Here is a 26,286-nt window from a genome sequence, read left to right on the forward strand (position 1 = left end):
CCGAAGTCTAACCCTAACACCCCTAACTTTAATATAATTAAAATAAATCTAAATAAAAATTACTATTATTAACTAAATAATTCCTATTTAAAACTAAATACTTACCTATAAAATAAACCCTAAGATAGCTACAATATAACTAATAGTTACATTGTATCTATCTTAGGTTTTATTTTCACAGGCAAGTTTGTATTTATTTTAACTAGGTAGACTAGTTACTACTAAATATTTATTAACTATTTACTAACTACCTAGCTAAAATGAATACAAATTTACATGTAAAATAAAACCTTACCTGAGTTACACTAACACCTAACATTACACTACAATTAAATAAATTACATTAATTAAATATAATTAACTAAATTACAAAAACAAACAAACACTAAATTACACAAAATAAAAAATAAATCAAATATTTAAACTAATTACACCTAATCTAATAGCCCTATCAAAATAAAAAAAGCCCCCCAAAATAAAAAAACCCTAGCCTAAACTAAACTGTCAATGGCCCTTAAAAGGGCCTTTTGCGGGGCATTGCCCCAAAGAAATCAGCTTTTTTTTACCTGTAAAAAAATACACCTAATCTAATAGCCCTATCAAAATAAAAAAGCTCCCCCAAAATAAAAAAAACCCTAGCTTAAACTAAACTGTCAATGCCCCAAAGAAATCAGCTTTTTTACCTGTAAAAAAACATACAAATAACCCCCAACAGTAAAACCCACCACCCACACAACCAAACCCCCCATTTATAATCCTATCTAAAAAACCTAAGCTCCCCATTGCTCTGAAAAGGGTATTTGGATGGGCATTGCCCTTCAAAAAGCATTTAGCTCTTTTCAGCGCAAACCCTAAGCTAAAAATAAAACCCACCCAATAAACCCTTAAAAAAACCTAACACTAACCCCCAAAGATCCACTTACAGTTTTTAAAGACCGTACATCCATCTTCAACGAAGCTCGGAGAAGTCTTCATCCAAGCGGCAAGAAGTCCTCAACGAAGTTGGGAGAAGTCTTCATCCAAGTGGCAAGAAGTGGTCTTCTAGGCGGGCAGTAGTCTTCATCCAGATGGCATCTTCTATCTTCATCCTTTCAACGTGGAGCGGCTCCATCTTCAAGACATCCGGCGTGCAGCATCCTCTTCTTTCGATGGGCTACTGAAGAATAAAGATTCCTTTAAGGGATGTCATCCAAGATGGCGTCCCTTGAATTCCGATTGGCTGGTAGAATTCTATCAGCCAATCGTAATTAAAGGTGAAAAAATCATATTAGCTGATGCAATCAGAAATAGGATTGAGCTTCAATCCTATTGGCTGATCCAATCAGCCAATAGGATTGAGCTTGCATTCTATTGGCTGTTCCAATCAGCCACTAGAATGCGAGCTCAATCCTATTGGCTGATCCAATCACTTTTAATTCCGATTGGCTGATAGAATTCTATCAGCCAATCGGAATTCAAGGAATTCCATCTTGGATGAAAACTTCTCCCGGCTTCGTTGAGGATGGATGTCCGTCTTCAAAAACTGTACGTGGATCTTTGGGGGTTAGTGTTAGGTGTTTATAAGGGTTTATTGGATGAGTTTTATTTTTAGCTTAGGGTTTGGGCTGAAAAAGAGCTAAATGCCCTTTTAATGGCAATGCCCATCCAAATGCCCTTTTCAGGGCAATGGGGAGCTTAGGTTTTTTAGATAGGATTTTATTTGGGGGGTTTGGTTGTGTGGGTGGTGGGTTTTACTGTTGGGGGTTGTTTGTATTTGTTTACAGGTAAAAGAGCTGATTTCTTTGGGGCACAGCCCTGCAAAAGTCCCTTTTAAGGGGTATTGGCAGTTTAGTTTAGGCTAGGGTTTTTTAATTTTGGGAGCTTTTTTATTTTGATAGGGCTATTAGATTAGGTGTAATTAGGTTAAACATTTGATAATTTGTTTTTTATTTTGTGTAATTTAGTGTTTTTTTAATGTAGTTAATTGTATTTAATTAATGTAATTTATTTAATTGTAGTGTAAGGTAAGGTGTTAGTTTAACTCAGGTTAGGTTTCATTTTACAGGTAAATGTGTATTTATTTTAGCTAGGTAGCTAGGAAATAGTTAAAAAACTATTTAGTTACTAGTCTACCTAGTTAAAATAAATACAAACTTACCTGTGAAATAAAAATAAAACCAAAGATAGATACAATGTAACTATTAGCGATATGGTAGCTAGCTTAGGGTTTATTTTATAGGTAAGTATTTAGTTTTATATAGGAATTATTTAGTTAATAATAGTAATTTTTAATTAGATTTATTTTAATTATATTAGGCCTAGATTTAGAGTTGGGCGGTAGCCGTCAAAACCAGCTTTAGAGGCTCCTAACACTGGTTTTTACCGCCCGCTGGTATTTGGAGTCAGTCAGGAAAGGTCTAACGCTCACTTTGCAGCCGCGACTTTTCCATACCGCAGATCCCCCTACGCCATTTGCGTATCCTATCTTTTCAATGGGATCTTTCTAATACCGGTATTTAGAGTCGTGGCTGAAGTGAGCGTTAGAAATCTAGCGACAAAACTCCAGCCGCAGAAAAAGTCAGTAGTTAAGAGCTTTCTGGGCTAACGCCGGTTTATAAAGCTCTTAACTACTATGCTCTAAAGTACACTAACACCCATAAACTACCTATACACCCCTAAACCGAGGTCCCCCCACATCGCCGCCACTCTATTAAAATTTTTTAACCCCTAATCTGCCGCTCCGTACACCGCCGCCAGCTACGTTATCCCTATGTACCCCTAATCTGCTGCCCCTAACATCGCCGACCCCTATATTATATTTATTAACCCCTAATCTGCCGCCCCCAACGTCGCCTCCACCTACCTACAATAATTAACCCCTAATCTGCCGAACGGATCTCACCGCTACTATAATAAATGTATTAACCCCTAAAGCTAAGTCTAACCCTAACACTAACACCCCCCTAAGTTAAATATAATTTTAATCTAACGAAATAAATGAACTCTTATTAAATAAATTAATCCAATTTAAAGCTAAATACTTACCTGTAAAATAAACCCTAATATAGCTACAATATAAATTATAATTATATTGTCGCTATTTTAGGATTAATATTTATTTTACAGGCAACTTTGTAATTATTTTAACCAGGTACAATAGCTATTAAATAGTTAATAACTATTTAATAGTTACCTAGTTAAAATAATTACAAAATTACCTGTAAAATAAATCCTAACCTAAGTTACAATTAAACCTAACACTACACTATCAATAAATTAATTAAATACAATACCTACAATTATCTACAATTAAACCTAACACTACACTATCAATAAATTAATTAAATACAATACCTACAAATAAATACAATGAAATAAACTAACTAAAGTACAAAAAATAAAAAAGAACTAAGTTACAAAAAATAAAAAATTATTTAAAAACATTAGAAAAATATTACAACAATTTTAAACTAATTACACCTACTCTAAGCTCCCTAATAAAATAACAAAGACCCCCAAAATAAAAAAATGCCCTACCCTATTCTAAATTAAAAAAGTTCAAAGCTCTTTTACCTTACCAGCCCTGAAAAGGGCCCTTTGCGGGACATGCCCCAAAGAATTCAGCTCTTTTGCCTGTAAAAAAAACACATACAATACCCCCCCAACATTACAACGCACCACCCACATACCCCTAATCTAACCCAAACCCCCCTATAAACCTAACACTAAGCCCCTGAAGATCTTCCTACCTTATCTTCACCTCGCCGGGTATCACACCGATCCGTCCTGGCTCCGATGTCTTGATCCAAGCCCAAGCGGGGGGATGAAGATGCCCATGATCCGGCTGAAGTCTTTATCCAAGCGGGAGCTGAAGAGGTCCATGATCTGACTGAAGTCTTCTATCAACGGCATCTTCAATCTTCTTTCTTTCGGATCCATGTTCATCCCGCCGACGCGGAATATCCATCTTCACCGACGACTTCCCGACGAATGACGGTTCCTTTAAGGGACGTCATCCAAGATGGCGTCCCTCGAATTCCGATTGGCTGATAGGATTCTATCAGCCAATCGGAATTAAGGTAGGAAAATTCTGATTGGCTGATGGAATCAGCCAATCAGAATCAAGTTCAATCCGATTGTCTGATCCGATCAGCCAATCAGATTGAGCTTGCATTCTATTGGCTGTTCCAATCAGCCTGATTGGCTGATCGGATCAGACAATCGGATTGAACTTGATTCTGATTGGATGATTCCATCAGCCAATCAGAATTTTCCTACCTTAATTCCGATTGGCTGATAGAATCCTATCAGCCAATCAGAATTCGAGGGACGCCATCTTGGATGACGTCCCTTAAAGGAACCGTTATTCGTCGGGAAGTCGTCGGTGAAGATGGATGTTCCGCGTCGGCGGGATGAACATAGATCCGGAAGAAAGAAGATTGAAGATGCCGTTGATAGAAGACTTCAGTCGGATCATGGACCTCTTCAGCTCCCGCTTGGATGAAGACTTCAGCCGGATTATGGACATCTTCAGCCCTCCGCTTGGGCTTGGATCAAGACATCGGAGCCAGGATGGATCGGTGTGATACCCGGCGAGGTGAAGATAAGTTAGGAAGATCTTCAGGGGCTTAGTGTTTGGTTTATTTAAGGAGGGTTTGGGTTAGATTAGGGGTATGTGGGTGGTGGGTTGTAATGTTGGGGGTGGTATTGTATGTGTTTTTTTACAGGCAAAAGAGCTGAATTCTTTGGGGTATGCCCCGCAAAGGGCCCTTTTCAGGGCTGGTAAGGTAAAAGAGCTTTGAACTTTTTTAATTTAGAATAGGGTAGGGCATTTTTTTTATTTTGGGGGGCTTTGTTATTTTATTAGGGGGCTTAGAGTAGGTGTAGTTAGTTTAAAATTGTTGTAATATTTTTCTAATGTTTGTAAATATTTTTTTATTTTTTGTAACTTAGTTCTTTTTTATTTTTTGTACTTTAGTTAGTTTATTTTATTGTATTTACTTGTAGGTATTGTATTTAATTAATTTATTGATGGTGTAGTGTTAGGTTTAATTGTAGATAATTGTAGGTATTTTATTTAATTAATTTATTGATAGTGTAGTGTTAGGTTTAATTGTAGATAATTGTAGGTATTGTATTTAATTAATTTATTGAGAGTGTAGTGTTAGGTTTAATTGTAACTTAGGTTAGGATTTATTTTACAGGTAATTTTGTAATTATTTTAACTAGGTAACTATTAAATAGTTATTAACTATTTAATAGCTATTGTACCTGGTTAATATAATTACAAAGTTTCCTGTAAAATAAATATTAATCCTAAAATAGCTACAATATAATTATAATTTATATTGTAGCTATATTAGGGTTTATTTTACAGGTAAGTATTTAGCTTTAAATAGGAATAATTTATTTAATAATTATATTTAACTTAGGGGGGTGTTAGTGTTAGGGTTAGACTTAGCTTTTGGGGTTAATACATTTATTATAGTAGCGGTGAGATACGGTCGGCAGATTAGGGGTTAATATTTGTAGGTAGGTGGAGGCGACGTTGGGGGCGGCAGATTAGGGGTTAATAAATATAATATAGGGGTCGGCGGTGTTAGGGGCAGCAGATTAGGGGTACATAGGGATAATGTAGGTTGCGTCGGTGTACGGAGCGGCAGATTAGGGGTTAATAATAATATGCAGGTGTCAGCGATAGCGGGGGTGGCAGATTAGGGGTTAATAAATATAACATAGTGGTCGGCGATGTTAGGCGCAGCAGATTAGGGGTACATAGGTATAATTTAGTTTGCGGCAGTGTACGGAGCGGCAGATTAGGGGTTAATAATAATATGCAGGGGTCAGCGATAGCGGGGGCGGCAGATTATGGGTTAATAAGTGTAAGGTTAGGGGTGTTTAGACTCGGGTACATGTTAGAGTGTTAGGTGCAGACTTAGGAAGTGTTTCCCCATAGGAAATAATGTAGCTGCGTTAGGAGCTGAACGCTGCTTTTTTGCAGGTGTTAGGTTTTTTTTCAGCTCAAACAGCCCCATTGTTTCCTATGGGGGAAACGTGCACGAGCACGTTTTTGAAGCTGGCCGCGTCCGTAAGCAACGCTGGTATTGAGAGTTGCAGTGGCGGTAAATATGCTCTACGCTCCCTTTTTGGAGCCTAACGCAGCCCTTCTGTGAACTCTAAATACCAGCGGTATTTAAAAGGTGCGGGAGAAAAAAAGCCAGCGTAGCTAACGCACCCCTTTGGCCGCAGAACTCTAAATCTAGCCATCTGTTAGTGGGTGTTAGGGTTAGACTTAGGGTTAGGTTTAGGGGTTAATAACTTTAGTATAAAGGCGGCGATTTTGGGGGCAGCAGATTAGGGGTTAATAACAGTAATGTAGGTTGTTGCAATATTAGGGACAGCAGATTAGGGGTTAATAATATTTAACTAGTGTTTGTGATGCGGGAGTACGGCGGTTTAGGGGTTAATGTGTTTATTCTAGTGGCGGCGATGTCGGGAGCAGCAGATTAGGGGTTTATAATTTTATTTTAGTTTTTGCGATGCGGGAAGGCCTCGGTTTAGGGGTTAATAGGTAGTTTAAGGGTGTTAGTGTACTTTTAAGCAATTTAGTTATGAATTTTATGTTACGGCTTTGTAACATAAAAGCCATAACTACTGACTTCCAGTTTATGTTATGGATCTTGTAGTTATAGGCTGTACCGCTCACTTTTTGTCCGGACAGGCAAACTCGTAATATCGGAGCTTTGGAGGTCCCATTGAAAAAGGACTTTTTGAAAGCTGCGGTAGTTACGTTGTGTTACAGCCAAAAAAGTGTGCAGTACAGATATACCTGTAAGACTCGTAATACCAGCGGTAGTGAAAAAGCAGCGTTATGAGGCTTTTTCCCCCATAACGCAAAACTCGTAATCTAGCCATTTGTTAGTAAAGCTAAACCTTTACTAAACTGAGTAGTTAACATTAAAAATTAAAAATGCAGAGCCGGATTACGAGTGGAGTGCTATCGTTAGCGAGAGGAGCGTAAAAGTGATCACGAGATTCTGGTGTTTTTTTTATGCTGAAAACCATATTACAAGTTGCATGCTGTTTAAAATACCACAAATTAGTTTGCACAAAATCGCAGTAATTTACTCTCCCCATATTTTCTATGGCCAGTGCTGAGCTTTAATGTCTGCTCGTATTAAAAGTTGAAAGTAAATGCGATTGCTTAAACGCAACTAAATTAGTATATTAACCCCTAAACTGCCACACACCCCTTCGCAATTTAAGGCATGTGGTGGTTTAAGTGTTAATAATGTAGTGGCTTACTTTGTCAAGGTACAGGTAAATTTGGATTTATTTTAACTAGGTAGTTAGTAAATAGTTCATAACTATTTACTAACTAGTCTACCTAGTTAAAATAAATACAAACTTACCTGTGAAATAAAAATAAAACCTAAGATAGCTACAATATAACTATTAGTTATTTTGTAGCTCGTTTACTGCTAGATTTAGAGTTTTGTCGGTAACGACCCGCGTAGCTAACGCTGCCTTTTTTCTGGCCGCACCTTTTAAATAACTCTGGTATTGAGAGTTCACAGAATGGCTGCGTTAGGCTCCAAAAAAGGAGCGTAGAGCATATTTAACGCAACTTCAACTCTCGATACCAGAGTTGCTTACGGAAGCGGCCAGCTTCAAAAACGTGCTCGTGCACGATTCCCCCATAGAAAACAATGTGGCTGTTTGAGCTAAAAAAAAAACTAACACCTGCAAAAAAGCCGTGTTCAACTCCTAACGCAGCCCCATTGTTTGCTATGGGGAAACACTTCCTACCTAACACTCTAACATGTACCCCGAGTCTAAACACCCCTAACCTTACACTTATTAACCCCTATTCTGCCGCCCCCGCTATCACTTACCCCTGCATATTATTTTTAACCCCTAATCTACCGCTCCGTAAACCGCCGCTACTTACATTATCCCTATGTACCCCTAATCTGCTGCCCCTAACACTGCCGACCCCTATATTATATTTATTAACCCCTAATCTGCCCCCCACAACGTCACCTCCACCTGCCTACACTTATTAACCCCTAATCTGCTGAGCAGACCGCACCGCTATTATAATAAAGTTATTAACCCCTAATCCGCCTCACTAACCCTATAATAAATAGTATTAACCCCTAATCTGCCCTCCCTAACATCGCCGACACCTAACTTCAAACATTAACCCCTAATCTGCCGACTGGAGCTCACCGCTATTCTAATAAATGTATTAACCCTTAAAGCTAAATCTAACCCTAACACTAACACCCCCCTAAGTTAAATATAATTTAAATCTAACGAAATTAATTAACTCTTATTAAATAAATTATTCCTAATTAAAGCTAAATACTTACCTGTAAAATAAATCCTAATATAGCTACAATATAAATTATAATTATATTATAGCTATTTTAGGATTTATATTTATTTTACAGGTAACTTTGTATTTATTTTAACCAGGTACAATAGCTATTACATAGTTAAGAACTATTTAATAGCTAAAATAGTTAAAATAATTTCAAATTTACCTGTAAAATAAATCCTAACCTAAGTTACAATTAAACCTAACACTACACTATCAATAAATAAATTAAATAAAATACCTACAATTACCTACAATTAAACCTAACACTACACTATCAATAAATGAATTAAACACAATATCTACAAATAAATACAATTAAATAAACTAACTAAAGTACAAAAAATAAAAAAGAACTAAGTTACAAAAAATAAAAAAAATATTTACAAACATTAGAAAAATATTACAACAATTTTAAACTAATTACACCTACTCTAAGCCCCCTAATAAAATAACAAAGCCCCCCAAAATAAAAAAATGCCCTACCCTATTCTAAATTACAAAAGTTCAAAGCTCTTTTACCTTACCAGCCCTGAACAGGGCCCTTTGCGGGGCATGCCCCAAAGAATTCAGCTCTTTTGCCTGTAAAAAAAACACATACAATACCCCCCCCCAACATTACAACCCACCACCCACATACCCCTAATCTAACCCAAACCCACCTTAAATAAACCTAACACTAAGCCCCTGAAGATGTTCCTACCTTATCTTCACCTCACCGGGTACACCGATCCGTCCTGGCTCCAAAATCTTCATCCAAGCCCAAGCGGGGGCTAAACATCCATCATCCGACGGCTGAAGAAGTCCAGAAGAGGGTCCAAAGTCTTCATCCTATCCGGGAAGAAGAGTAGATCCGGACCGGCAACCATCTTCTTCCAAGCGGCATCTTCTATCTTCATCCGATGAGGACCGGCTCCATCGTGAAGACCTCCAGCGCGGACCCATCTTCTTCCGGCGACGTCCAACTGAAGAATGACGGTTCCTTTAAGGGACGTCATCCAAGATGGCGTCCCTCGAATTCCGATTGGCTGATAGGATTCTATCAGCCAATCGGAATTAAGGTAGGAAAATTCTGATTGGCTGATGGAATCAGCCAATCAGAATCAAGTTCAATCCGATTGGCTGATCCAATCAGCCAATCAGATTGAGCTCGCATTCTATTGGCTGATCGGAACAGCCAATAGAATGCGAGCTCAATCTGATTGGCTGATTGGATCAGCCAATCGGATTGAACTTGATTCTGATTGGCTGATTCCATCAGCCAATCAGAATTTTCCTACCTTAATTCCGATTGGCTGATAGAATCCTATCAGCCAAATCGGAATTCGAGGGACACCATCTTGGATGACGTCCTTTAAAGGAACCGTCATTCTTCAGTTGGACGTCGCCGGAAGAAGATGGGTCCGCGCTGGAGGTCTTCACGATGGAGCCGGTCCTCATCGGATGAAGATAGAAGATGCCGCTTGGAAGAAGATGGTTGCCGGTCCGGATCTACTATTCTTCCCGAATAGGATGAAGACTTTGGACCCTCTTCTGGACTTCTTCAGCCGTCGGATGATGAATGTCTAGCCCCCGCTTGGGTTGGATGAAGATATCGGAGCCAGGACGGATCGGTGTGATACACGGTGAGGTGAAGACAAGGTAGGAAGATCTTCAGGGGCTTAGTGTTAGGTTTATTTAAGGGGGGTTTGGGTTAGATTAGGGGTATGTGGGTGGTGGGTTGTAATGTTGGGGGGGGGGGGTATTGTATGTGTTTTTTTACAGGCAAAAGAGCTGAATTTTTTGGGGCATGCCCCGCAAAGGGCCCTGTTCAGGGCTGGTAAGGTAAAAGAGCTTTGAACTTTTGTAATTTAGAATAGGGTAGGGCATTTTTTTATTTTGGGGGGCTTTGTTATTTTATTAGGGGGCTTAGAATAGGTGTAATTAGTTTAAAATTGTTGAAATATTTTTCTAATGTTTGTAAATATTTTTTTATTTTTTGTAACTTAGTTCTTTTTTATTTTTTGTACTTTAGTTAGTTTATTTAATTGTATTTATTTGTAGATATTGTATTTAATTCATTTATTGATAGTGTAGTGTTAGGTTTAATTGTAGGTAATTGTAGGTATTTTATTTAATTTATTTATTGATAGTGTAGTGTTAGGTTTAATTGTAACTTAGGTTAGGATTTATTTTACAGGTAAATTTGAAATTATTTTAACTATTTTAGCTATTAAATAGTTCTTAACTATTTAATAGCTATTGTACCTGGTTAAAATAAATACAAAGTTACCTGTAAAATAAATATAAATCGTAAAATAGCTATAATATAATTATAATTTATATTGTAGCTATCTTAGGGTTTATTTTACAGGTAAGTATTTAGCTTTAAATAGGAATAATTTATTTAATAAGAGTTAATTTATTTCGTTAGATTTAAATTATATGTAATTTAGGGGGGTGTTAGGGTTAGGGTTAGACTTAGCTTTAGGGGTTAATCCATTTATTACAGTAGCGGCGAGATTCGGTCGGCAGATTAGGGGTTAATAATTGAAGTTAGGTGTCGGCGATGTTAGGGAGGGCAGATTAGGGGTTAATACTATTTATTATAGGGTTATTGAGGCGGGAGTAAGGCGGATTAGGGGTTAATAACTTTATTATAGTAGCGGTGCGGTCCGCTCGGCAGATTAGGGGTTAATAAGTGTAGGCAGGTGGAGGCGACGTTGAGGGGGGCAGATTAGGGGTTAATAAATATAATATAGGGGTCGGCGTTGTTAGGGGCAGCAGATTAGGGGTACATAAGCATAACGTAGGTGGCGGTCGGCAGATTAGGGGTTAATTATTGTAGGTAGCTGGCGGCGACGTTGTGGGGGGCAGGTTAGGGGTTAATAAATATAATATAGGGGTCGGCGGTGTTAGGGGCAGCAGATTAGGGGTACATAAGTATAACGTAGGTGGCGGTCGGCAGATTATGGGTTAAAAATATTTAATCGAGTGGCGGCGATGTGGGGGGACCTCGGTTTAGGGGTACATAGGTAGTTTATAGCTGTTAGTGTACTTTAGAGCACAGTAGTTAAGAGCTTTATGAACCGGCGTTAGCCCAGAAAGCTCTTAACTACTGACTTTTTTCTGCGGATGGAGTTTTGTCGTTAGATTTCTAACGCTCACTTCAGACACAACTCTAAATACCGGAGTTAGAAAGATCCCATTGAAAAGATAGGATACGCAATTGACGTAAGGGGATCTGCGGTATGGAAAAGTCGCGGCTGAAAAGTGAGCGTTAGACCCTTTCCTGACTGACTTCAAATAACGGCGGTAGCCTAAAACCAGCGTTAGGAGCCTCTAACGCTGGTTTTCACGGCTACCGCCAAACTCTAAATCTAGGCCTTAGTTTTTTTTTACAGGTAAGTATGTATTTATTTTTAAATAGGAATTATTTAGGTAATAATTGTAAGGTTTATTTAGATTTATTTTAATTATATTTAAGTTAGGGGGTGTTAGGGTTAGACTTATGCTTAAGGCTACGTTAGGGTTAGGGATAGGTTTAGGGGTTAATATATTTATGTAGTGATGTGGGAGGCCAAAGGTTTAGGGGTTATAGTTTAATTAAGTATATTTCGTTGTGGGGGCTTGCGGTTTAGTGGTTAATAGGTTTATTATAGCGGCGGTGTGGGCAGACGGCTGATTAAGGGTTAATAATATTTAAGTATTGTTTGATATGTGGGAGGGCAGCGGTTTAGGGGTTAATAGGTTTATTATAGTGGCAACGTTGTTGGGGAGCGACGAAAGAGGGGTTAATACATTTTAATAGTGGTGGCGATGTCCGGAGCAGCAGATTAAAGGTTAATAATTGTATTATTTGTGATGTGGGAGGGTCTCGGTTTAGGGGTTAATAGGTAGTTTATGGGTGTTAGTGTACTTTTTAACACTTTAGTTATGCATTTTATGCTACAGCTTTGTAACGTAAAACTCATAACTACTAACTTTAGATGGCGGTACGAATCTTGTGGTTATAGAGCGTACCGCTCACTTTTTGGCCTCCCAGGCAAACTCGTAATACCGGCGCTATGGAAGTCCCATTGAAAAAAGGACTTTTTTTAAAGTGTGGTACTGACGTTGCGTGACAGCCAAAAGGTGTGCGGTACACCTATACCTACAAGACTTGTATTAGCGGCGTTAGGGAAAAAGCAGCGTTATGAAGCATAACGCAGCTTTTTCACTCATAACGCCAAACTCGTAATCCAGCTGATTGCCCCCTAACCTAACACCCCCTAAATTAACCCCATTACATAAATTAAAATAATCCTAAATTGCAATTAAAATAAAAAAACAAACATTACTTTAAAAAGAAAGAAAACTAAGTTTAATTAAGCTAAAATTACAAAAATAAAAACAAGTTAAAAACAAGCATAAAGAGTGAAGGGGCATAACAGTGCTCCCTTAATGCAAGGCCATGCCTGATGAATTGGCCATTTGACAAAAGCAGAGTTGTATTAATAAGGTAGCACTGTTATGCCCCTTCACTCTTATGCTTGTTTTTAACTTGCTTTTATTAAAACACATTTTCTACTTTAAGCATATGTTCTTTATACTGTACAGCATTGCTTGCTTTGGTTCTTTGGATAACCTGTGAAGTGTTCCAGTTTACTGGGGAAAGGATAGCTGATGCACCTAAATCGATCAGCTTGTGTCAACAAGCACATAAGGGTGCTTCAGCCAAATGTGAGTACCCCTTCTTACTACTTGTACCAATGTTTTTGGAAAAGCTGATTGATAAGCACAAAGAATATATATGTTTGTTTCCATATGTTATAAGACAGGTGGGAGAGCCATCAAATTTCTGTTTTAATACTTATACATTGTATGTATTGTTACCTGTATCCTCTACTTCTACCATAAACCACTGTAATTTATTAATTGTCAACTACCCCCACAGCTACCTTTTTCACTGTTCATAGCATATCCAACTGCTTAAATTATTTAAAGCCCTTTTGTTTTCCAATTACTCCCTCCCAAAAATTAAAGTACCTCTCTTATCGAGGGGTCTGCTTATGTGGTTGATCTTGATTATACCACAACTGTCCTAAATTTAATATCCTTAGTTATAAAGCCCGCTAGTGTGACAAACTTTCATTTCCAGCATGTTCAGTGGGCACAAGTTATAGCTTTTGATGTCAGTAGCTCAATACTATTACCTAACTTTTAGGTTAGAGACCTATCTTATCAGCTACTCAGTTTCACATAACTTTACAGATACTCAATTATTAGGAACAAAGTCCAATATACAGGGGCACTAACAGAAAATCCAGTAATCCAATGGTCTACTATACTCTTGTGGCCAACAGATTATATGAAGGGGCGCTTCCTTGTGCAGATCAATTATAGTACAAAAGTAGAAACAAACACTTGCTCCTATTGTACTCACATACACGGCAGCACTCGTCATGCTGTTGGGTGCAGGCTGAAGTTTTGGCAGCGCTCCAGCTCACTGATGTTAACCTTGTCAGATCCAGCAGAGTTTTAGACACAGCGTGTTGATATCCTGGTTCCTCCTTCCTTAACTCTTTACCTCCATACTGGATATAAGTGAGAAGAGGGATACAACACACAAATCCTAGTGCAGATCAGTGAGATATCAAATGATATCAAATAAATCACGCTTGATGGTATACTCACAAACACTGCAGCACTCAGATGTGCTGATTGGGGCAGACAGGAGTCTCACAGCGCTCCAGCTCCCTGATGTGGCTAATGACTCAATCTACTCGATACAGATGGTAAAAAACGATACAAAGTAATATGTAAAACAAATTGACACTTTAATTAAAAAACATTTTAATTAAAAAATATTAAAAAACATGTAATCTTTTTAATCACCTAGATTACGAGTTTTGTCGGTAATGCGGTAATGAGCAGTTTTCCCTCACCGCTCACCTATAGACAACGCTGGTAATACGGGTTTTTATAAACCCGGCGTTAGCCACAGAAAAGTTAGTGAAGAGCAAAATTTAGCTCCACATCTCACCTCAATACCAGCGCTGCTTACATTAGCGGTGAGCTGGCAAAACGTGCTTGTGCACCATTTCCCCATAGGAATCAATGGGGCAGAGCCGGCTGAAAAAAAAACCTAACACCTGCAAAAAAGCAGTGTTTAGCTCCTAACGCAGCCCCATTGATTACTATGGGGAAAGAAAATTTACGTTTACACCTAACATCCTAACATGAACCCCGAGTCTAAACACCCCTAAGCTTACACTTATTAACCCCTAATCTGCTGCCCCTGCTATCGCTGACACCTACATTATATTATTAACCCCTAATCTGCCGCTCCGGACACCGCCGCCACTACATTACACTTATGAACCCCTAATCTGCTGCCCCCAACATTTCCGCAACCTACATTATATTTATTAACCCCTAATCTGCCACCCCCAATGTCACTGCAACCTAACTACACTTATTAACCCCTAATCTGCCGCCCCAGCGTCGCTGCCACTATAATAAAGTTATTAACCTTTAAACCTGACTAACCCTAACCCTAACACCCCCTAACTTAAATATAATTTAAATAAATCTAAATAAAATTACTACAATTAACTAAATAGTTCCTATTTAAAACTAAATACTTACCTATAAAATAAACCCTAAGCTAGCTACAATATAACTAATAGTTACATTGTAGCTATCTTAGGATTTATTTTTATTTTACAGGCAACTTTGTATTTATTTTAACTAGGTACAATAGTTACTAAATAGTTATTAACTATTTACTAACTACCTAGCTAAAATAAATACAAAAGTACCTGTAAAATAAAACCTAACCTAAGTTACAATTACACCTAACACTACACTATAATTAAATTGATTCCCTACATTAAATTAAATTAATTACAATAAAATAAAATAAACTAAAGTACAAAAAAAACAATCACTAAATTACAGAAAATAATAAAATAATTACAAGTTTTTAAAACTAATTACACCTAATCTAATCCCCCCAATAAAATAAAAAAGCCCCCCAAGATAATAAAAATCCCTACCCTATACTAAAGTACAAATAGCCCTTAAAAGGGCTTTTTGCAGGGCATTGCCCCAAAGTAAGCTCTTTTACAAGTAAAAAAAATACAATACCCCCCCAACATTAAAACCCACCACCCACACACCCAACCCTACTCTAAAACCCACCCAATCCCCCTTAATAAAACCTAACACTAACCCCTTGAAGATCACCCTACCTTGAGATGTCTTCACCCAACCAGGCAGAAGTGATCCTCCAGATGGGCAGAAGTCTTCATCCAAGCCGGGAAGAAGAGGTCCTCCAGATGGGCCTAAGTCTTCATCCAGACGGCATCTTCTATTATCATCCATCCAGAGCGGGTTCATCTTCAAGACATCCGATGCAGAGCATCCTCTTCTGTCTTCATCCGACGACTAAATGACAGTACCTTTAAGTGACGTCATCCAAGATGGCGTGCCTTCAATTCCGATTGGCTGATAGAATTCTATCAGCCAATCAGAATTAAGGTAGAAAAAATCCTAAAAATCTTGTAATTATTTTATTATTTTCTGTAATTTAGTGTTTGTTTTTTTCGTACTTTAGATTATTGTATTTAATTGTATTTCATTCTAGTTAGTTTAGGTAATTAATTTAATTTTAGTGTAGTGTTAGAGGTAATTGTAACTTAGGTTAGGATTTATTTTACAGGTAAATTTGTATTTATTTTAGCTAGGTAGTTATTAAATAGTTAATAACTATTTAATAACTATTGTACCTAGTTAAAATAAATACAAAGTTGTCTGTAAAATAAAATTAAATCCTAAACTAGCTACAATGTAACTATAAGTTATATTGTAGCTAGTTTAGGGTTTATTTTATAGGTAAGTGTTTAGTTTTAAATAGGAATAATTTAGTTAATTATAGTAATTTTATTTAGATTTATTAAAATTATTTTTAAGTTAGGGGGTGTTAGGGTTAGAGTTAGATTTAGGCGTTAATACATTTAATATAGTGGCGGAGACGTTGAGGGTGGCAGATTAGGGGTTAATAAATGTAGGTAGGTGCAGCGATGTTAGGGATGGCAGATTATGGGTTAATAACATTTAACTAGTGTTTGCGAGGCGGGAGTACGGCGGTTTAGGGGTTAATACATTTATTATAGTGGTGGTGTTCTCCGGTTCAGCAGATTAGGGGTTAAACATTTTATTATAGTGTTTGCAAGTTGGGGGGGCCTCCTCGGTTCAGAGGTTAATAGGTAGTTTATGGGTGTTAGTGTACTTTTTAGCACTTTAGTTAAGAGTTTTATGTTACGGCGTTAGCCCATAAAACTCTTAACTACTGACTTTTAAATGCGGTATCAGTCTTGACAGGAGAGGGTCTACCGCTCACTTTTAGGAAGACTCATAATACCGGCGTTAGGAAAATCCCATTGAAAATATAGGATACGCAATTTACATAAGTGGATTTGCGGTATTTTAGAGTTGCGCCAAAAAAGTGAGCAGTACACCTGTACCTGCAAGACTCGAAATACCAGCGGCCGTTAAAAAGCAGCGTTGGGACCTCTCAACGCTGCTTTTTAACCCTAACGCAAGACTCGTAATCTAGCCGAATGTTTTTTAATTAAAGTATCAATTTGTTTTACATATTACTTTGTATCATTCTTTACCATCTGTATCGAGTGGATTGAGTCATTAACCACATCAGCGAGCTGGAGCACTGTGAGACTCCAGTCTGCCCCAATCAGCACATCTGAGTGCTGCAGTGTTTGTGAGTATACCATCAAGCGTGATTTATTTGATATCATTTGATATCTCACTCATCTGCACTAGGATTTGTGTGTTGTATCCCTCTTCTCACTCATATCCAGTATGGAGGTATAGAGTTAAGGAGTCAGTTTCACATAACCATAGCTATCTTTAAAGTTTAAACCATAATCTATTCTATTTAGTAACTTGACCAAAAGGACCTATATATAACATTTAAAATTGCAATATGACTTCTTGAATAACCTTCTTATTTTTTTTTTCACCCCTATTTTTCACCCCTTCACTTGAAACTAGCCTACTAGGTTTCCCACGAGTGGATACTATTTTGCAATTAAAGAACATCCTTACTATCTTTTATATATATTAATGCTAGGAGATGTCCATGAGACAAAGAAAATGAAGTCCCTTTTAATGCGGGTTCCATTTGTTTAGTTTGTCATTTATCTAGGTAACTATTGTATTTTTGTTAGAAGAGAATATCATATGTTTGATTTGGAATTGGAATTGTATATTATTGATCATGAATTTGTAGTTGTGATTCACCTGTAACTGTTAAATGATATATATATATATATATATATATATATATATATATATATATATATATATATATATATATATATATCAGATTGTAGATCACACCCAGGAAGAAAAAGAACAAAATCCAGCGAGCCACTTAGGAAAAAATGTGGTAAATTTTAATGATAAAAAAAGAACACAGTTCAATTCAGTCAGTCTGATATATATATATATATATATATATATATATATATACAGGGAGTGCAGAATTATTAGGCAAATGAGTATTTTGACCACATCATCCTCTTTATGCATGTTGTCTTACTCCAAGCTGTATAGGCTCGAAAGCCTACTACCAATTAAGCATATTAGGTGATGTGCATCTCTGTAATGAGAAGGGGTGTGGTCTAATGACATCAACACCCTATATCAGGTGTGCATAATTATTAGGCAACTTCCTTTCCTTTGGCAAAATGGGTCAAAAGAAGGACTTGACAGGCTCAGAAAAGTCAAAAATAGTGAGATATCTTGCAGAGGGATGCAGCACTCTTAAAATTGCAAAGCTTCTGAAGCGTGATCATCGAACAATCAAGCGTTTCATTCAAAATAGTTAACAGGGTCGCAAGAAGCGCGTGGAAAAACCAAGGCGCAAAATAACTGCCCATGAACTGAGAAAAGTCAAGCGTGCAGCTGCCAAGATGCCACTTGCCACCAGTTTGGCCATATTTCAGAGCTGCAACATCACTGGAGTGCCCAAAAGCACAAGGATGTGCAATACTCAGAGACATGGCCAAGGTAAGAAAGGCTGAAAGACGACCACCACTGAACAAGACACACAAGCTGAAACGTCAAGACTGGGCCAAGAAATATCTCAAGACTGATTTTTCTAAGGTTTTATGGACTGATGAAATGAGAGTGAGTCTTGATGGGCCATATGGAGGGGCCCGTGGCTGGAATGATAAAGGGCAGAGAGCTCCAGTCCGACTCAGATGCCAGCAAGGTGGAGGTGGAGTACTGGTTTGGGCTTGTATCAGCAAAGATGAGCTTGTGGGGCCTTTTCGGGTTGAGGATGGAGTCAAGCTCAACTCCCAGTCCTACTGCCAGTTTCTGGAAGACACCTTCTTCAAGCGGTGGTACAGGAAGAAGTCTGCATCCTTCAAGAAAAACATGATTTTCATGCAGGACAATGCTCCATCACATGCGTCCAAGTACTCCACAGCGTGGCTGGCAAGAAAGGGTATAAAAGAAGAATATCTAATGACATGGCCTCCTTGTTCACCTGATCTGAACCCCATTGAGAACCTGTGGTCCATCATCAAATGTGAGATTTACAAGGAGGGAAAACAGTACACCTCTCTGAACAGTGTCTGGGAGGCTGTGGTTGCTGCTGCACGCAATGTTGATGGTGAACAGATCAAAACACTGACAGAATCCATGGATGGCAGGCTTTTGAGTGTCCTTGCAAAGAAAGGTGGCTATATTGGTCACTGATTTGTTTTTGTTTTGTTTTTGAATGTCAGAAATGTATATTTGTGAATGTTGAGATGTTATATTGGTTTCACTGGTAAAAATAAATAATTGAAATGGGTATATATTTGTTTTTTGTTAAGTTGCCTAATAATTATGCACAGTAATAGTCACCTGCACACACAGATATCCCCCTAAAATAGCTAAAACTAAAAACAAACTAAAAAATACTTCCAAAAATATTCAGCTTTGATATTAATGAGTTTTTTGGGTTCATTGAGAACATGGTTGTTGTTCAATAATAAAATTAATCCTCAAAAATACAACTTGCCTAATAATTCTGCACTCCCTGTATATATATAAAGAAATAAACTTTTTTTTCTATTTGAAGAAAATTGGAATGTAAAATATGAATAACTCAATGTCGGGTTGAGTGCACTTGGTCAAACGTGGTGTCGGGTTAGTTTGTGAAAAATAAGTGGGGTTTTTTGGGGTTTTTTTAACAACGAACTCCATTGAAGTCTAAGAGGTGAAGAAGTTACCGCAATCTAAATATCAGTTACCGCAATCTAAATATCCATAGTCCTGAAGTTAGCTCATGGTGGATTTTTACTTGCTTGCAAACCATTTACTTTCAACTTGTAATAAACACGCTAACTTCTGGTGGTGTTTGTTCGGGTGAAAGAGTTAAAAAGAGCTCTACTTGTAATCTAGCCCAGTTTTTTCTTTGGGCATACTGTGTGTTCTAGAGAATTGGGGTTATTGGAAGTATTGATATTCCAAATTGATGTATTGCCTGAAGAATTTTATTTTTATTTTATGGTGGTTATGTTGTGTACTGCATGTTTGCTTACACATTGTACTGACCTCTTTGGCGGCGATTGGCTTCTTTTGTTTACGTCAATCACTATGGTTACATCCTCTGGTTGATGATATAATTTCCGATCTGATGATCACATGGTCGATGCACACGGAATGGGACTTACAGCTGTGTGTTGTTATTTCTTATCAATGTAAGTATACAGTATATGAAAAGGTGTTGGTTTGTCCTTTATGCATTTTTTGTTCCATTTGATAAAGATTCCTGTTGGAACCAAAATGTTATAGAATATATATATATATATATATATATATATATATATATATATTCTTGCATTGTGTTGCAATTAATTTATGTGTTGCAGGCATGTTTGATGTATATAAATATAAGTACAATTTTGCATATGTTATAACTTAGAGGTCGGTTTCTTTGAGGTCATCAATAAATCTTTATTTTCTTTGTAGATTTGTCATGCTCTTCACACATGAAGGCTTTCTCTGTATATATAACTTGGAAATTAAATTCAAACAATAAAATGGATGACAAATTACTTTTCCAGCTAAAATATTAGGAATGTCAATATGATTGATTATTGATTTAAGAATTCCGCAGAGCATATTAGTGACTAATTTATGATGACATGAATAAATAAAAAAATGAGTTTTCATCAATTCACTTGCTAGCAACCCATGATTGGTCCCCATCTATATTGAGTTTTTAAATGAAAAACTATTACCTTCTCATTATTTAATAAAAAATAAGTTTTCTGTAACACCCACATATTCACAGTAAGATGGGAAAACTCTTTCAATTTCTATTTTTTTCTATTTTTTTTTAGTTTGCTTATAGAGTATATTTATAGATTTATCAAATGTATTGGTATTATACCTGTTCTTAGATATGTGATTATTGAAACTATTTTGCTTATAGGGCTCCATGTACTAAAGCGTCAATTTTCTGGTCGACTCGCTCGAACTCGCAGCTAGCGAGATGCTGCCCGCTCGCCATATGTACTAAAAAAACAGCATAAAAAAATCTTGTGTCTAATCCGCATTGAGCGCAGGCGAATGATTCATAGATCTGACGCCTCACTAGTTGCGAATGTACTATTATTTTCTTACAACTTGTCAGCCATGTTTGTCCCACGTGACTGTAGTTGTCAGAAACATCACATTTGTTGCGGGAACTTATTGCCTCACTATATAACTTTTGGTTCCGATAAATCTCCTCCCGTTAACGGGGCGTTCTAACTGCAATATGGGTACAGTCTATTGCCCCAAGGACATTTGGCATTCCGGCCACACTATAGAATTGAGACTTTATCGATTGCCACTCTTCTGTGGTAGATGGTAGACAAACTACTCTTCTGTGGTAGATGGTAGACAAACATGCATGAGTGCATCAATAATTTTGGATAGATGATGTGAAAAGGCAGACTGACTGAAACCAATGATGATGCTGGACACTGCCTGAAATGATCCGGTGGCAAAAAAGTGCAAGGCACCAATAAACTTGAGGAGTCCGGGAATGGCCATTGAACGAGCCGTCACTGGCTCTAGAAAATGTGCGATTTGAGCATATAAAGTCAATATTGAATGTCGATCCAGACGGAACCTTTGAATAACCTCTCTATCGGAAAAGACATCTAAAGGAACCCGAGGAAGGAATATGTGCTGTTCCAGCAATCTCCTTCTTCTAACCACATTTTCTAAGGCATCAGGTTCACAAATTTGCCTTCTACCCCTGATTTGCATTAGACGAAAAATATACAGTTGAAGAAGTGTCTCCATGGCTAGCAGGATCAACAGTGAGTAGAGATTCCAGTGTATTCTACCTCTTTTATATCAGTTGTAGGTGTATATCTTATAGACCCTATTGATTATTATGGTGCTCATCACCTATAAGCTGGCGAGGGATTTTTCACGAGGTAGGTGCGGACAAAGTCACAAGCGTATAAATAGATAGTTTAGTAATTACTATTTTGTGCGAGATTTAGGTTGAGCGAGTATTTTCTAGCTACAAAAAGACTAGAATATAAGAGTTGCGGACAAGTTCACTCGACACTTGTAAATGTAATTTTTTTCAATGAATTCGGGGCATAGTACATACGGCTATTGATCCACATGCAGAAATTTAGACGGAAATAGTCACGAAGACCTTGCAGATAACTTAGTACATGGAGCCCATTGAGTAATATGTATATATATATATATATATATATATATATATACAGTGTAAATATATATATATATATATATATATATATATATTTATACATACATATACATATTTAGACATATGTATGCATTTCAATGTTAAAGCCCTTTCCACGATAAATACCTTTTTTGTTTGCTCTTAACTGTTAGCGCACCACTTGTAATCTGGGACCAAATGGGTGAAAAAAAATTGGCTGGTAATCCTAAAAGTTTGACGGTAATTCAATAAAAGTAAGTATCTGTGTAAGTAACTTCCCTTCAAAGTGATCACTGCCTGCACCCATCCCCCTTAACCGTTTAATAGAATAGTAGTAGCAAATCTGGCGGCTCTGTATCTCAATGGAAGTCTTAGCTGTATGCTGTTCCTATTTCTCTGGTCACATTCAATCACTCCAACCTCCCATCTTGTAAGATAAATTGTATCTTTTAGAATTGTAGTGTGTTGCTAGTTGCAAACGCCAAGAGATACAAATTATAACCTGGCAATATGCTTCAAGCGTTTTGCTAAGAGTGAACTCACAGGAAATGCTGCTAGACAAATATGATTCTATTCAGACAAACAAGTGTGCAAGTCTGATAAATTCACAGAAGCAAATATGTATAGCTAGATCAAAAATAGAGTTCTTTAGCATAAGATTAATTGTTAATATAAAGACTGAGTAGGTACGGTTGATAATATGAACTAGAAACAACTTGAGAGAATCTGATTAGCAGAGTTATACTTGCGGTAGCCTGTGCTTGGCTTTCCCTTGCAGCATGGAATGCTGTAATGGCGGAGTGAGACCGGAGTTCTTCCTGAGAGCTGAGTGGCTAGTTGCAGTACTGGTCAGGCTGAGAGATTGTTCCGTAGCTTCCGGAAGGAAGGTGAGTTGAAGTCCTAGCGAAGCAGGTGAATGAATCAGCTGCAGCTGGAGATGTGAGAAAATCCTCTGTAATACTGTGGTGGTAAGTGGAGCGGCACTTTAGGAGAGAGACTGACAGGCAATCTATGAAATGGATTCAGATGGCTGTGCAGATTAAGTGTCTTTAGTAGAAAGCAGCAATTAGTTAGAAAGTTCCTTTTTGAGGGTTAAATTCAAATAAGCAAAAGTTCAATATCACTCAGTTTGAGATGATAGCAGGAGTGACTTGAATTCTGTGAAGTATTCCAATCAGAACAAACAAAATAATCAAGCAAAGTAGATCTCAGGAAGTGAGGTTTTATAGGCAGGTGAAAAGGTGGAAGTGGAATGTCTTAAAGGGACATTACAGATCCCCCCCCCTCAAAGCATCCGCTCCGAGGATGCAGGCTTAGCAGGATAACGCCTATGGAAAGCATCCAAGAGACGGGTAGCATGAACATGAGACCTGGGTACCCAGGAATCCTCCTCAGGACCGTAGCCCTTCCAACGGATGAGGTACTCCAAATGACCACGGTACATACGGGAGTCGAGTATAGAATCCAACTCAAATTCGTCATGGTCATCCAAGTGAATGGGCGGAGGTGGTTCTTTCAGCCTGCCCCTAAAGGTGCTGGATGTATATGGTTTCAGCAAAGACACATGAAACGTGGGATGCACCTTGTATCTAGGTTGTAGGGTCACAGAGGTTGGATTGAGTATCTTCTTTATAGGAAAGGGACCAATGTATTGGTTAGCCAACTACCTTGAAGGAACAGATAATTTCAGATATTTTGTGGATAGCCATACCAAATCACCTAATTTGTAATTCGGACTATCTCTGTGTCTTAAATCGTAGTAATGTTTCTGCGAGGCTTTGGCAACCTGTAGATGTTCCTTTAGGAAGATAAGAGAGTCCTGGAGATTGATGAGATATGAAGTGGCTGCTGGTGAAGTAGAACCTATACGCGAAAGTGGAATGCTTTGTGGGTGGTAACCATAGGTAGCATAGAATGGACTGACTTTAGTCGAGGCTGATATTGAGTTGTTGTATGAATATTCAGCTAGAGGGAGAAGAGAGTACCAATTGTCTTACAAATGTGTTATATAGCAATGAAGATACTGTTCTAAAATCCCGTTAATTCGTTCGGTTAAACCATTAGCCTGAGGATGGTAAGAAGTTGTTAATCTAGGTCGTATTTGTAGAACTGAACATAAAGCTTTCCAAAAATGTGAAGTGAACTGAGTCCCTCGGTCTGTTATGATGGATTGAGGGATTCTATGGAGACGTACTATATGTTTTATGAATGCGTCTGCGGTGTCAGCTGCAGATGGCAAAGACGGTAGGGGAACAAAATGTGCTAATTTCGTGAGATGGTCGACCACCACCATAATGGTGTTATGGTTTTGAGATACTGGCAATTCCACTATAAAATCCATTGAAATTATTGTCCAAGGAATCTCCAGAATTGGTAAAGGCGTGAGTAGTCCAATGGGCTTTAGTTTCTGAGTTTTATTTCTAGCACAGACTGTACATGATACTATGTACTGTTGAATGGCATCTGCCATCTTAGGCCACCAAAAATATCTCTGAATTGCTTCCTTAGTCTTATATATACCTTGGTGTCCAGAAAGGGGGTTATCATGGAATTGTTGAAAGATATAAGTCCTAAGTAGTGTAGGTATATAGATCTTGTCATGGTAAGTATAAAGTCCTGTTTTGTCTTTTTGTAGTTGTGGGATGTCTGGTATGTCATCAGTTTGAAGAGCTTTGAGGATATCGTTTTCAAATGGTGTGAGGTTACCTATAATTTTGTCTGGAGGTATGAGACACATGTTATGTTCTGTCTTTTGATTTTGTTCATATACACGTGAAAGAGCATCAGCTCTAGAATTTAAAGGTCCTGGTCTGTATGTTATTACAAAGTTAGACCTGTCAAGGAATAATGCCCAATGGACCTGTCGTGACGAGAGGGTTCTACTCTGACGTAAATATTGAAGATTTTTATGATCAGTGTATATTGTGAATGGTCTGTTAGTACCTTCTAAGATATGTCTCCAGACTTCTAAAGCAGTCTTAATGGCCAGCAGTTCCTTGTCGCCAATCGTATAATTTAGTTCTGCAGGTTGCAAAACTCTTGAATAGTAGGAAACTGGTTGAAGCGTAGTATCTGTACTAGTTCTTTGGGAAAGGATTGCTCCTATGCCAATGTCTGATGCATCTGTTTCTACTATAAATTCACAAGTATGATCAGGGATTGACAAGATGGGTGCTGATGAAAATTTCTCTTTCAAGAGTTTAAAAGATGCATTGGCTTCTGTTGACCAAAAGAACTTTGTATTAGTTTTTGTTAGATTGGTCAGAGGTTTCACAATAGCTGAGAAGTTGAATATAAATTTGCGATAAAAGTTGGCAAAACCCAAAAAACGTTGCACAGCTCTCACTGTTTTAGGTTGTGGCCAATCTTTTATTGCAGATAATTTTTCTGGATCCATTTGAATCCTATCTGGTGTGATGATATACCCAAGAAACTTTATCTCATGCACGTGGAATAAACACTTCTCTAATTTAGCGAACAATCTATGTTCGCGTAAACGTGTCAACACCCACCTAACATGTTTTATGTGTTCAGATGTTGTTCTGGAGTAAATCAGTATATCGTCTAAGTATATTATTACGCAGATATCAATGAGATCTTTAAATATTTCATTTATGAAATATTGGAAAGTACCTGGGGCATTGCACAGGCCAAAGGGCATGACTCTGTATTCAAATATCCCGTAGCGGGTTCTGAACGCAGTCTTCCACTCATCCCCATCTTTAATCCTGATCAAATTATACGCCCCCTTGAGGTCTAATTTAGTAAATATAGATGCACCGTTAAGGTGTTTAAGGAGTTCAGGGAGGAGTGGAAGTGGATACCGGTTTTTAATGGTTACTGCATTCAGAGCTCTATAATCTATAATTGGCCTTAATGTTTGATCTTTGTTCATTACAAAAAATATACCTGCTGCTGCGGGAGATACAGATGGTACTATAAAGCCTTTTCTAAGGTTTTCATCTATTTAGTCTCTGAGATATTGTAGCTCTTGTTGTGATAGTGGGTATATTTTACCAAAGGGGGCAGCTGAACCTGGAACTAAATCAATCGGACAGTCGAAAGTCCTATGGGGTGGTAAGGTCTCAGCCTCTTTGATATTGAACACATCAGATAAGTCCTGGTACTCAGGAGGTATGGTAGTCTGTAGTGTAGCTATAGTCTGTTGTGGGAAGCATGTGTT

The sequence above is a fragment of the Bombina bombina genome, chromosome 2 (assembly GCF_027579735.1).
Source record: "Bombina bombina isolate aBomBom1 chromosome 2, aBomBom1.pri, whole genome shotgun sequence".
In the NCBI taxonomy this organism is placed as follows: Eukaryota; Metazoa; Chordata; class Amphibia; order Anura; family Bombinatoridae; genus Bombina; species Bombina bombina.